Below are 6,370 nucleotides of genomic sequence, written 5' to 3'. Positions count from 1 at the left end.
TCGGCATAAAATATAACCTGGTGATTACATTATACAGGGCCGATGGGTTTTGCAACTTCTCCACTTTAACACATCTTGACATGACTGAGTGCGACCATCTAGAGAAGCTTCCGGAGCGATTTGGAGAAGTAACAAGTTTAAGAAAGCTAATTATGACCGGTTGTCAGAGTCTACAGAAGCGGCCAGAAAGTTTCTGCCAACTCAAGTACTTGGAGCACTTGGATTTATCTGCGTGCTCGACTCTTGAAGAACTATGTATATACTTCAAAGGTCTCTCACTACTGCGAGTTCTATCACTGAAAGACTGCGACAAGCTAAAGAAGCTCCCTGAGGATTTCCAATGCCTCACCTCATTGGAAGTTCTGGATGTAAGAAATTGCTCTAAGTTGGAAGGGAAATGGATAGACAGCATGCTAAAGATGAAGATGCTACAAATTTTGCGCGTAGCAGATGAAGATGCTACAAATTTTGCGCATAGCAGGAAGCGAGTTGTTGGAGAAAAGATGGGAGAAAATTCAAGCACAACAATGCAATCAATCATGGTCTTGTGTTGTGTATACAAAGGAGGTGATCCACATTTTCAAACATGTTTTCTGTTCCCACATTATAATTAACTCGTTTTATGTTTAGATTCTAAAACATATCGCAGGGGAAAAAATTGCAAAGCATACATTATTTTTCCTTTCCACTCACTTTAGCTTTCTCTTCAGGGTTTATCAAATGAGGAGAATCTTCTAAAGCAGTTCCAATCAGAATTTGATAGCATGCTCACTAATGGAGAAGGAAAGCCACATATATCTGGTCGTCCTCTCAACACGCTGTTGCTTGTTATGTTTGATGGCCATCAGGAATTCTATCTTGACTATGCTTTTCCTTTTCCTTTACTTGAGGAGAGTATAGATGATTTATTTAATTTCGAAATGGTTTATTTTGGCCACCATTGGGATCAGTTGCCTAAGAAAGTGGCGGATAGAATAGTGGGGCATGCTCCTGCTAACAGAGACACTAAAACATTGTTTCAAAGACTGCTCTCATTAGTTGATCATTTCGAGACGGACTTTGACCGGAAACTTACCAGCAGTTTCCAAATGACCGCGGAAACTTACCAGCAGTTTACCCCTGCCTGGAGGTCACCGGCCCGCTGCGGCAACTTCCCAATTAAATCAATCAATAATGCGTGCCACGCCATCGCTGCCATGGCATTTATAACTTAATTTGATATTTATTGTTCCGGACTTTTCCTTGAGATTAACTGGAGTGTGGGACGGTGGGACCTCTAAATTTCTAATATTCTGCCCAGCTATATATATATGAACTTGTCAGTTTTTAATATGCCCGTCAAAATGACGTTTTCGAAAATTATTTGCAAGTTAGAGATGACGTTTAAATTTTAAAATAAATCGTATTTTACGTGTAAAATCGCCAAAAACTTGCATACGGGCGTCAAATTTAACCCCTGGGCGGAGCTACAAGAGGGTGGCGGAGGGCGGAATTGCCGGCGGTCGAACAATTTTCCGGGGCGGCGACGGAAACCGGGCAATTCCTTCGCCTAGGTAGACTACTCTGTGCGTGAGGTCCCGCAGAGCTAGAGTGCATCACGTTTTTTTTGCAGAAAGATTTTTTTTAATTTTCCAGTAAGAAAAAAACATACACTTTTATTAAAAGATAAGTAATTACAATTACTTGGGAACCTCTGTTTTTAATGAGAAAAACATTGACTGTTCCATTCTTTTGCAACAGAGACATATCAGCTATTTGTTCCAGCGTGTTGACCGTTGTCATTAACAATCTCCACTGAGTGCTTTCTAAACTAAAACATGTATCTCAGTTCTTCTAGGAGGCTAAATTATTTCAAAAAAGATATTATGTTTCATATTATTACATACACATTTTCATTCAAAACCTCAGAAAAAAAGAAAAAATGATAAGTGCCCCTTATACTTGAATGATTCTTGACCGTTGTATGTCACCATTCTCGAACTTTAAGAACTTGATCTTCCCCGGCTCCATGCTACATCCTTCTTTTGAGAGGCCATGAGCTACTTGATTTTGTTCTGTATATATGTGCGAAGGAGACCCCCTTGAATGTCATGATCATCAATATGATCCTTTTCATCTAATTAGATAGTGATGGATGCAGAAAGACAAATCTCCTTAAGCCCCAATCAATGATGACTTTAGAATCTCCAAGGATATCAATCTCCTCTATTTCAAGCAAGTTGGTGCAAAAGATGACTCCCCACAGAGCAAGGAGCTTCGCTCTGTTATTAGTACCATCTCCACTAGACCAACAAAAGTGAAAAAAGTGCCCAAGCTTCAAAATTATAAGCGCCCCATTACCACAGGCCTTGAAAGATGAAGCTGCATCAAAGAGACCTAGAACAAATTTTGACCATATATCCTTAAAAATGCAACTTCTTCTAGATATCTTATCCCTCTTAGGCCTATCTCCATGTAATAGGCCACCACCATAAGGCATGTTCTCCTTATGACAGGCTTGATTTGATAAAAAATCCAAGCATTCCTTGCCCTTCATATGCCCCACATAATGTAGAAAGGAAACCCTTTGTGCTCCTTAAAATCCTTAAACCATATTGTGAGACAATCTCCCATTGAAGACTTGTCCCAAGTGGCATAAACCTTTAACATCTGAAAAACCCTAAACCAAACTTAGGCCACAAATGAGCAGGTGAGAAAGAGATGCCTCGTGTCTTCTGACTATACACTACATAGTTCACATCACCCAAGGCCTTGGAAGCCTCTCCTCAGTAAATTTTCCCACGTTAAGATCCTATTGTGGACAACCAACCATATAAAGCACTTCAGTTTGAGTGGGATCTCCCATTTCCATGCCTTTTGGAAACATAACTCTCTATAATCTGAATTTTGATCCATGGAAATATGTGAATAAATGTCTTTGACTGAGATTTGTCCTTTAAATATATTTCCATCCCAGCTCAACCTGTCTTCTTGCTTTGACAATCGAGCTAGAGTGCATCACTTGAGGAGGTCGAGATAGCTTGCGCAAGGAGGCAATATAGCTTGTACTATTGGTATAGTATGCACAAGAGATACGTTGAATTGGTCTAGGGTGTGCAAGATATTGTGTTGAGGACAAAGAGTTAAAAGAGAATTTTTCCAGTGCTTTGTAATTAATTACTGAGAATTTTCTGAGCAAATCAATAAAACACACAAATTAGTAGGTTTTTCCCAGTTGGGGTTTCCTGGATTTGTTAATTGTGTGCTTGTGTCTTCATAAATTAATTTTCCATTGCAATTTTGTTAGAATACTCAAATGTATTTGATCAATGAATTTCATAGTTCAGTTCCTAGTTTTTGCATCTTGGAATACTGTTCAAATTAGTTGTTGGGTATTAGAATTCCAACATGGTATAAAAGTTACAAATTGATTGAAGACTAGAAAGCGATATATGTTTTCCTCAGGAGCAAGTGACAATTACAGTGTACGGTGCGCAGTTTCCACAAGAGTGCAATCTTTTCTCGTGAAATCAAGTGCGCAGGTGTTTTCCCTAGCAGGCTTGTGCAAGGTGTTTTTGAGTAGTTCGAGTTAGAGCATGGCATACCTAGGTCTCAGATTTGAGGAACACCTTGATAGGGCCTTGAATTTCTATTCTTGGAAGGAGAGGATTGGTATAGTATTAGGGGAGCAAGGAATTTGGGAATTTGTGGAGAGTCCACTAGCTATTTCAACAAATCCTTAGTAGCTAGCGCATCATAATAAGAAGGATGCGAAGACCAAAAGAATAATCCTTGAAGGAGTTAAAGATCACATCATACCTCATCTTTCCGGAAAGAAGATAGCTCAAGCCAGGTGGACAACTATCTTAGGGCTTTACTAGGGTACAAGTGAGGCCAAGAAGCTAGTAATCCAAGATAAGCTCAAAAATATCAAGATGACTAAGTCTGAGTCCATGATTTCTTACCTAACTAGATTCACCCAAGTGAAGGACAAGTTAGCCAGGTTTGGAGAGATAGTCTCAGACAAAGACCTTGTTAGTTTTGCACTATTGGGTTTTCCCAAGTCATGCAAAACTTCATTGATGCAGTGAGTGGTAGAGAAAAGCTGCCAGATTGGGAGTGACTATGGAGTGATTGTGTGCAAGAGGAGATCCAGAAGCAAGCTAAATCTGGGTCTCATGCGAAGATTGAGGAAGAAAAAAACTTTGCCCTAACTAGCAAAGGGGGCAAGGCCAAGGGCAAGAAAAATGCAAGAGGGGTTGAGTCCAGTTCAAGAGGCAAGAAGAAGAAAGATCTCAACAAAGTGAAGTGCTTCTCTTGTCATCAGTTTGGGCACTATTCCACCAAGTGTCTAAATAGGAAGAAGGAATCCAAGAAGGATCATGTGGCAACATCAACAGAGGTGGAAGAGTTCACTTCTTAGTTTGAGGAGTTTTCACTCATAACTTGCATGGAAAGATTTGTGGTTAGTAGCGTTTGGTATATTGATAATGGTGCATCCTTTCATATGATGAGGAACAAATGTTATTTCATCTAGTTAATAGAGAAGGATATGCAATTTCATATAGAGATGGGAGATGATGGCAGGTGCCTAACACAGGGTGTAGGTACAATCAAATTTGAGAGGGAGTCCAAAAAACCTCTCTACCTTAGAGATGTCATCTATGTCCCAAGGTTGAAGAAAAACCTTGTTTTAGTCTCACCTTGTAGAGCAAGGGGTATGATGTTTTCTTCAGCAGGGAGAAGGCTTTCATCAATCCTCTCAACTAAGGAGTAGGGAAGTAGATTTGGAATTAGTGTGAGGAACCTCTATAGGATACAGTTTGAGACAGAAGTGACCTTGAGCAACAAAGATATCAGCTTGCATAGATGTGACCTTGGGTAGCTTTGGCATCAATGTATGGGTCACTTACATTATGGAGAGCTGAAGATTCTGAGGGAGATTGCCACAGGGTTACTACAATACAATTTAGATAAACATGACACGTGCAAGGGTTGCACACTTGGAAATCATGCCAAAACATGCTTTTCTAGTAGAGACAACAAGGCCAAGAGCATCTTGGAGTTGGTTCGAATGTATGCGAGCCATTTTTCTCTCCATCCCTGATGTTATACAGATATTATGTCACCTTTATTGATGACCACTCTAGATCTTCATGAAGAAGAAAGAGCAGGTCTTCTCGAAGTTATGAAGTTCAAAGCCTTCGTGGAGAACCAGATTGGTAGGAGGATCAAGGCGTCGAGGTCAGACAATGGTGGGGAGTACATCTCCAATGCTTTCAGAGACTTGTGTGCCAAGGAGGGCATCAGGAGAGAGCTCACCACACCTCATAACCCTTAGTAGAATGGGGTGGCTGAGTACAAGAACCAGAGCATTGTTGGAGTGGTCAGGGCTATGTTGCATGACTAGGGGCTACCCATGTTTCATTGGGCAGAGGTATGCAACATTGCAGTATTTTTGTAGAACATTTGTCCACACATGGTGCTAGGTAGAGTCACACAAGAGGAGGCTTTCACAGGCAAAATGCTAGACGTGTCTCACTTCCAGATTTCTAATAGTCTTGTTTACTGCCATGTATCTTTAGATAGTTAGAAGAAGTTGAAGCCCACAACAGAGAAGAACATTTTCGTAGGCTACAACGAGACATCTAATGCATACAAGGTGTATATTCTGGCACTCAAGAAGATAATGATCAGATGTAATGTGAATTTTGAAGAAGAAAGGGCTCTCAGAAAGTTCTTAGAGTGTGAGCAGGGTGCAACATATGAGGAGGAGGAGTAGGCTCCCAAGTAGAAGGCTTAGCCAGTTTCTTAGGCTTCATCACAACTAGTTGTTGGGCAGGCAAACCAACATGCAGTTGAGGAGAAAGCACAGAAACAGGAGGAGAGAGCAGAGGGATTAGAGACCACTCAACCAATGACTCCCAGTATAAGGAGATGTCATGCTAGGTGGGCAAACTAGTTGATTAGGGAGGCTCAGAAGAGAGTTGGAGCTCCCAATACCACATTCAGACAGAGTAAACGACCACGAAAATATGTGGGGTATATGGCACCTATGATTGAGGTGATAAACTTGAAGCCTTCTTGTTACAAGGAGGCAACTTCTCAGTGGGTTTGGCATGATGTTATGGTGGAAGAGTACTCTTATATCATTCCAAACGATGTTTGGGAGATAGTGCCAAGACTAGTTGGCAAATCAGTTGTAGGATCATGGTGGGTGTACAAGAATCAAGCATGCAACTGATGGGAATGTGGAGAAGTGTAAGACTAGATTCATGGCAAAAGGGTTCTCTCAGGTCAAAGGGATTGAATATGATGAGACGTTTGCACCAATGGCCCAATATTCGTCCATTATGCCTATTCCGATGATTGCAGCGTAGATGGGGTGGAG

Source organism: Pinus tabuliformis, chromosome 3_1, assembly GCF_031772625.1.
Source record: "Pinus tabuliformis cultivar Carrire ecotype Pingquan chromosome 3_1, CPIR1, whole genome shotgun sequence".
Lineage (NCBI taxonomy): Eukaryota > Viridiplantae > Streptophyta > Pinopsida > Pinales > Pinaceae > Pinus > Pinus tabuliformis.
The sequence above is the reverse complement of the archived record's forward strand: the minus strand, read 5'-3'. Positions refer to the sequence as shown.